The following is an 8,302-nucleotide window of genomic DNA, read 5'->3' as shown; positions in this document are numbered from 1 at the left end:
CTTACGATGGAGTACATCAACAGAAAAGGCTACTTCTCTATAGTATTGCAGGCACTTGTGGATCACCATGGGCGTTTCACAGACACCAATGTGGGGTGGTCCAGGAAGATGCATGAAGCACACATCTTCAGAAACACTGGCCTGTACAGAAAGCTACAAGCAGGGACTTTCTTTCCAGACCAGAAGATTCCAGTGAGGATGTTGAAATGCCCATAGTGATCCTGGGAGACCCAGCATACCCCTTGATCCCATGGCTCATGAAGCCTTACATGGGACACCTGGAGAACATTAAGGAGCGCTTCAACAAAAGGCTGAGCAGGTGTAGAATGACCATGGAATGTGCCTTTGGAAGATTAAAAGCATGCTGGTGCTACCTTTATAGCAGGCTTGACATAAATTAGGAAAACATTCCCATGGTCATAGCAACCTGTTGCGTGCTCCATAATATTTGTGAGGCTAACAGCAAAAAGTTTCCCCTGGGGTAAAGCATGGAGGCAGATCGCCTGACTGCTGATTTTGAGCATCAGATACCAGGGCTATTAGAGGGACACAACAGGACACAATTTGAATCAGGGAAGCTTTAAGGCAACATTTTGATAATGAGCACCAGTAATGTGTCTTTGTGTACAGCACTCTGCCTCCTTTATTGACTTATGTTATCTTATTTTGCATGAAAAATTCCTGAGCTGAATTTGTAGTCAGCAAGTGATCAAACTGCATGTATATATATTACTACTAATAGCAATCACCACATGTAGGAGACAAAGACTGGTTATCTCTCAGGGTGTTTGTTTTTATTAAATACTAATTAACAACACACACAAAAGGCTTGTTGGAAGGGCGATAACAGTGCAGGGTAGTTAGTGTAGGCTCTCTTAGCTCTCTTAGAATAAGTCCAGTTATCATTTTGGAAGCTGTCAGAAGGAGTGGAGTGAATGGGGTATTGAGACATTCCAGGAAGTTGCAAGGAATGTGTGGGAGTTGTTTGGGGAGGGGATGGAAAGCAGTTCTGTGTTGGTTGCAAGATGGGCGAGCACACATCTGTTCTGAGTGTAGTGTGATTAGGTACTTCAACATCTTCATTTGTTCCTTCATTACTTTTATCATCCACTTCTGGCCCTTCAGAATGTGATCCTCACTCTCCTTTCTCTCCTGCCACTCTCCTTTCTCTTCCATTTTAAATTTTTCCTTGAGGGTCTCTCTCCACTCCCTGCATTCTCTTTTTTCTGCCTCCGAGGACTGGAGCATGTCTCGGAACATGTCCTCCTTGCTCCACCTTGGTCACTTCCTTATCTGGCAGAGGCTGCTCCACCGATGTGTAGGGGGTTCCCCTGAAGGCCACATCTTCAGAAACACAAGAAACAAAACACAAAAGCATGACTGTTAGTTCACACAGAATGTTGAATTATTACAATAAAACACACATCTTGTAACATACCAATCATTTTCTCACTGTCCCTTGGCAAGCACACATCTCGGCAAACACCATAAATATGGTGAGTTCAGCCCAAGTGGAGGTTGGGCATCCAAGATGGTGCAAAAGGTCTAGGTGATGCTTTAAGGGATCATTGCAGGTGACTAGGGACAATATTATAAATTCTGCCACCATTTTCCACAGGCGGGAGGTCATTGAAGCTGATCTCTCTCTCTTGAGGGTCAGCAAGGATGCAAGGGTGCATCTACTGCAAGCCTGCCGCTTCAGGCCCAGGCCCTATGCTGCTCGCCTGTGTGCCACTTTGGTCGCTGCACAAATGATTGCAAAGTGGCATGAAAAAGTTTCCACGGGGGAAGGAACAAAGCAGCCCTGCCAAGGAACCTTTGGCAGATGATTGGTGAGTGCCTCCAGGAAAGTTTCCTATAGATCTCTCTGGAGGCTTCCCGTGAAATCTCAAGGTGCATTAACACACTGTTCTGCTGCACTGTTTACCTGCACAGAGGAATGTGAAGCACAAACACAGCTAGTCTTGCACATTTCTATCCCTTCACCCACTTTTAGAATATACAGAACAAATGACACCTGTACCTCATATAACTGAGTAGAATCAACTCAAAAAGATCACTTACCAAGGATCTCCTCTCCTGCATCATGCTCACCAGAGACGGACTGCTGGGACTGGCTAGACCCCTCCAGAGTGGAAAAGAGGTCCTGACTTGCTGTGCCAATGGACGACCAGCCCATGGCCAATGGACCACATCGTCCTCCAACTCAACCGCCTCATCATCTACTTCATCCTTGGGGTTAGGTGCAGTGTCTGCAACCTCTAACCCCGCCAAAGTATCCACGGGGCTCTTGGCAGTGGCGGTGGTGGGGTCACCGCCCAGCTCCTTATAGAATTGGCAGGTTTTCAGCGCAGCACCAGAGAGACAGTTTACCTCTCTTGCCTTCTAATATGCCTACCTCGGCTCCTTTATCTTCACTCGGCAGTACACCATGTCCTGTTTGTGCCCCTTCTCCAACAAGTTACAAGAAATCTGCCGATAGGTATTGAAGTTACTGTGGCTGAAGCAGAGCTGGGACTGCATAGCCTCCTTTCCCCACAGTGCCAGCAGATCCAACAACTCAGCTGTGCTCCAAGTGAGACAGTGTTTGCCAAGTGGAGCCTCCATGGTCAGCTGGGAAGATACAATGTGAGCTCTCCACGCCGAGCAAACAGGAAGTGGAATTTCAAAAATTCCTGGGCCTCTAAAGGGGAAGAGGCCTGTGTACCTGTGTGTAGGGCAGCGGAGTTCAAACTGCTGACCAGAAAGGTCAGAATGGGCATTATGGGACATCTCTTGGAGACCATTTACAGCAACAAAACCAAGCACAGTGTCTACACTGACACTTTTACGATATAACTTTGCTGCAAAAAGCTCTACATCTCTCATCAAGGTGGTTTTATTTTGTCGGCAAAACAGGAGAGTTTTGTCAGCGGAAGGAGCATTGTAGTGTGTACATCTCCACTGTTTTTTCGACAAAACCTGACTTTTGTCTACACTACACAGTTTTGTTGACAAGGCCTTAGTGGCATACAAATGCAGTTAGGGATTGGGCGGGGGGGGGGGGTACCTGGAGCAGACAACATGCCCCCTTTTTTGAAAACAGAACTGTCCTGATTCACAGCAAAGATGTGTTGTATCCTCTGTGATCCAGATGTGCTGTTGCCAATATCCTTGATGCTGAATAGGTAACGTGATGAAAGTTTGCTGAGTAAAAAAAATATGTTCTTGGAGAGGGTGATCCTCAGGAACACTGTAAATGAAACAGAACTGAGTCCAGTTCTGTGAGTTGTTTTTTATTTATTGAACAGGCTTGGACTCAATTCTGTTTTTATTTCCCAGTTACAGTGATCTCTCCAAGAACATGAATTTCTTATCCAGCAAACTTTCATCAAGTTTACCCATAGAGCAAAAAGGGTCATTGGCAGTAACAACATTTAATAAGTGGACTCACCACATCTGGATCGCATTGGGGAGAACACCCTCTTGCTGAGGATCAACACAGATGTACACAATGCTTTACAGACAAGCAGAAGACATATTCACTTCCCCAATAAAATTACATTTAAGTTAAGATATAATGAGGGATAGGTGTCAGGGCTGAGGCATGGGCAGCCTGGCCTAGGGGTTAGTGTCAGGCACAGGAAGAGTGATCAGGATGGAACACCAGGAGATTAAAAATAAAGAGACAAACCAGAGGGCAGGGATCAAGAGACAGTTATCAAGAATCAAGATACCACATGGTCAGGTTTGGGCAACAGAACCAAAGGGCAGGAGCCAGGAGGCCGTTATCAAGAGTCAGGTTGAATCAGGATACTGGGAAGTCAGGATCAGAAGGCAGGAACAGGTAAACACCAGACCAGCAGTTCATGGCAGGGTGAAGCCCAGCTATACAGACAACTTCCTGTAGTCTCTTCTGTCTTAAATAGGGGCTGTGGCCCAATCAAGAGCCTTGGAGTGCTCCCATTCAGAGCATTGGGGCCGAGCACATGTGAGCTTCGTGGACCCCAATCCCAGCTGTCTGAGAGATGCCAGGTGAAGATCTGGAGTGTGATGATCCCCACAGACCCAGGTGTGAGACCTGTGGGGTCTGATGGGAAACACTGGAGGGATGACAAGAAGGAGGACAAGGATGACAGGTGGAACAATGTCAGGTGGTTGCTCTGGTTGGTGAGGTGAACATCTTCAGGGCAAGTGGTAGGAGTCTTTTTAATTATACTGTTTCTAAGAGGAGAAAACTACATTTCAAGGCCTCGTTGAGGAATGTAATTTAAGGAGAGATTAAGCTATGATGGAATGTGTCAGGAAGAAGCTTCCAATCTGAGGGTCTCATGGACAGGGAATAAAGAGGGGAATGGGAGCCAGAAATAAAGAGGTAGTTATTTCTGTGGCATGGATAGAGCAGAGTGCAGAGAGCTGGTGAAGAGCAAAGGAAGGGGGTTGTGTTTGATGCAGAAGACAAGAGGAAGCCAGCAAAGAGCTCTAAAGAGGATTGGATGTCGTCAGAGATGCAGACAAAGTATATGACTTTCAGGGCTGCATTTTATATGGGCAGGTCAAAGAGTGAGGCCAGGGCACCAGAGAGGAGTGGCTACTATAGTCAAAGCCTGGACCAGAGTTTTGGCAATGGGCATGGAATGGGTGAATTTTGGTGACGTAGAGAAAGAAATGTTGGGAGTAATCAAATGAGAAGAGTAATCAAAGTAGACAACAAAGTTGCAGGCCTATGGGACACAGACAGGAATGAAGGAGAGAAAAGGGGAGATGGTGAGAGGAAAGCTACAGTAGTAAGGTAAGTTATTAATAATAATAATTTAGATTGCAATAGTGGCCAAAGGCCTCAACCAGAATCAGGGCCTCCTTGTGTTTGGTGCTGGGCTAATACAGGTGAAGAGACAGTCCCGAGCCCCGACAACTTACAAAGATACAGGAACAGACTTAGGGGTAGGAATATAACATACAAGTAAAAAATCTCAATTATTTAGTTAGACAAAAATATTTTGCCACCTCTCAAACCTAAACATACATTATTAGCCTGATATATTTTAAAGTGTTCTCCAGTGTGACAATCCCACTATAAAATAATGTTCTAGCAAGTATCTCCCATTTCTGTTAACTTCTTGCTTTCTGGTCTTTGAATCCTCATTTGAGTTTGAACTTGGCATTTCAGTCCACAGCAGCCTATGCGTTATATGATAAAAGACATTCCTAGATGGCATTAGCTTGCTTCCGCACTCTCCAGTCATTATCTTTGTGTCTAGGGCAGGATCAGCAGGTATCTATTTCCTCTTCTGTATTATCTTTGGATTCTCACTTACCATGTTCCCATTTGTTGAGTAACTAATACTTTTGTATCTCTTAGCTTCTCTATTAGCACTGACTCTCTTGAGCCCCTTTAAAGTGGATTCTCAGATTAAAATCAGCTGTCCTCACAGTCTCTTCATTCAAAACGTACGGAAAACCATTGAGAGGGGACTATATGTTGTATAATTTTCCCGATAAATATCTCAGAATGGTGAAATGATACAGGAATCCTTTTCGTGTCACAAGCATGTGATCACATGTCAGAGTCATCCTGCAGGGTCAGCAATGCAAACTTGCTAGTTCTGCTGAACCACCCCCAGCATTGTTTCTTTTAAAAAAATAACTACTTTAGAAATGCACATTGACTCAAAAAAGTCTATCTACCACTCAACAAAAATACTACTGTTCCTGGCAATATATTCCTTTCCTTTTTAACATCTCATTTCCTCAATGAAAATACTCCAAATGACACTATAATGCGCAGCATAAATTTGTATAGATGCTTCTGAGGATTATATGTAATTTGTGTCTGATTTGATCTCATTTTCCATCATTTGAATTTTATGGCACCATTACAAATATGGGCTAAGGGGAACAGGGAGAGAGCCCCACTATTACAAACTGAAAACAGTGCTGCCAATTCTTGTGATTTTTATTGCGAGTTTTGCAATATTTGGTGGTTTTCTTAAAGCCCTGGAATCACATTATGATGAGAAAATCTCAACTTCCTTTCATTTAAAAAAAAAAGTGTCTAGCCTCTATGCAGTGAAAAGCTAGCAAGGAAAAGCTGGAAAACATGAATCTTAAAGGCTCAAAAACAAAAAGACAAATAAAAAGCATATCCAACAATTACGTACCCAGCAAAACAAAGGACAAATAGATACCTAGATATTTGTTTAGCATTTATTCAATAATATGTAGACAAAGTGCATTCATCTGAAAAAAAAAAAGCAACCTGTCTCCCCTCCCCCCCCCCAGCAATATTAACATTTGATAGAGATGCCTGGTTGGTTAAATATGTGTCAATCACAGAATTCACTCAATTTAATAAAATCGCTAGACATGACATGTCATGGGTAGTGTAAAGATAGTCATTCTGTGACATGGTAACACTCTGTTAAATGGAGAGATCCAATGATTATACAACTGTATAATGTTTCCCCAAACAAAAAGTCACTGTTGTAATGATTATTGTATTGTCTGATATTTACGTGGCTAAGATTTGCTAAGCTGTTAAAACTTCCTGAACAAAAAGAGTTTAAAACGACAAACAAACAAACACTCCAAGTTATTTATTTTAAACATATTATTTTATTTTAAGTCTAATAATTTTTAAGCCAAATGCATGATTTCTTGGAACCTAATGTGATTTTTGAACACAGGGGGTTGGCAAGACTGGGGAGATCCTGTGTGATGACATTAGCCAGTATAGGTTACATTTAGTTAGTTTGCAAGCTAGAGACCCAGAGAAAGCTACAGAATCCTGGCTGTGCTCAGCAGCCTGAATACAGATAAGTCCTGTTTCTTCTTTACCACAAGAAAACCACCTAGCAATCAGCATCGGAATAATAGGACATACAGAAAACTAGTCATAATTGTTTTTATACCATCAATTTTATAAATCCTCTACCTCTTACTTTTCATGGTGGAAAAGCCCACCTGCATACTGCACATACAAGTGGGTCATGGATGACTGCAGATATGTCTACACTGCAATTAAAACCCCCTGGCTGGCCCATGGCTGCTGACTCAGGCTGCAAGTCTGTTTTATTGCAGTGTAGACCTTCTGGACTCAGGCTGCAGCCCAAGCTCTGGGACCTTCCCATCTCGCAGGGTCCTAGGTCCCGGTTCCAGCCCAAGCCTAGAAGTCTACATTGTCATGAAACAACCCCGCAGCCCAAGCCCCACAAGCCTGAGTCAGCTGGCACAGGCCAGCTGCAGGTTTTTAATTGCAGTGTGTAGACATAGTCTTCAACTCCCTCACTCCTCACTGACTGGCTTCAGGTACATGGGAAGGACCCTTAAATTGGTTCCTTCCCACTTCCACTTCTCTCTCCTTTCCTGTCCCCTGACCAACTGAGTGATGGCAACTGCAATCGTTTCTAAGGAAAAAAAAGTTGGTCCCCAGCAGGAACCGAACTCACAGCCCTGCAGCAATCCTGAAGCACTCTAGTTCCTGAGGTTACAACACCATCTATTAGCTTTGTCCCCTGTAAGAGTAGGCATGAAGGAGGCTGGGAATTTGAGCTGACTCTGCTATCAGTTGCAATACTGTTCTCAGAGGACAGACACTGGATATGTGCAGAGATCATGATTACCAGCTAGAAGAGTTTTGCAATTAGGCAGACCCTTGTGCCTGAGTAGAGCACTATTGACTTTGAATGGGATGCTGTAGGTTCGGCTATCTGCCTGTCTGCAACCAATTGCAGGATCAGGGCCTTGTCACAGTTTTAGGACTCTAGGCTTCAGGTTACCAGTTTCTGTTTCTGATACATTCTCATAAGTAGAAGACTTCAGAAAAAAATCACCAACTCTTCCAAACTAACGTGAGACTTATCGGGGGTTGTAAATCTCTTGCGTGGCAGAAGGAACCACTTGTCAGGAATCCAGTTTCTACACTTTGTCCAAGGACATCATGATGATATCTAAAATTATGGTGTCCGTCAGAGTGTTGCCAATGTCTGCAGCTTTGAATTGCACTCTCTGGTCACACGGGATGAGAGTCACATATAGCAGCAGGCAGCTTTCCTGTTTTACAAATTTCATTTGTAGTTTGGGGCTGGAGGCTCAAGAGAAAAGTTACAGTTTAATAAAGAGAAAAAGTCAGACAGTTTAGTCCAGTTCTTTTTTGGTAACTCCCTACCTCCACTTCTTTTTCTTCTCCAAGGCGTGAAGGATACTAGCAGAGTTAAGGTGCAACATTTGTTCCTGAGTTGCCATTCCCCCTCACCATAGAGTCCCACTTTGGCTTTTCCCCCAAATGTGTTCCCTTCTGCTGTGCACAGTGGTAGTTGGGAGG

The 8,302-nt window shown here is 43.8% G+C and overlaps 1 long non-coding RNA gene across 1 annotated transcript in view; it reads right to left on the bottom strand.

Moving 5' to 3' along the window:
- Window positions 1–786: 786 nt before the first annotated feature.
- Window positions 787–8,302, bottom strand: part of LOC141983269 (uncharacterized) — a 56,568-nt gene continuing 49,052 nt past the window's right edge. The window contains exon 3 of the long non-coding RNA XR_012638336.1: window positions 787–1,344. This is a non-coding gene — a long non-coding RNA (uncharacterized LOC141983269). The remainder of the gene's footprint in view (window positions 1,345–8,302) is intronic.

This window comes from Natator depressus, chromosome 2, assembly GCF_965152275.1.
Source record: "Natator depressus isolate rNatDep1 chromosome 2, rNatDep2.hap1, whole genome shotgun sequence".
Lineage (NCBI taxonomy): Eukaryota > Metazoa > Chordata > Testudines > Cheloniidae > Natator > Natator depressus.
The sequence above is the reverse complement of the archived record's forward strand: the minus strand, read 5'-3'. Positions and strand labels throughout refer to the sequence as shown.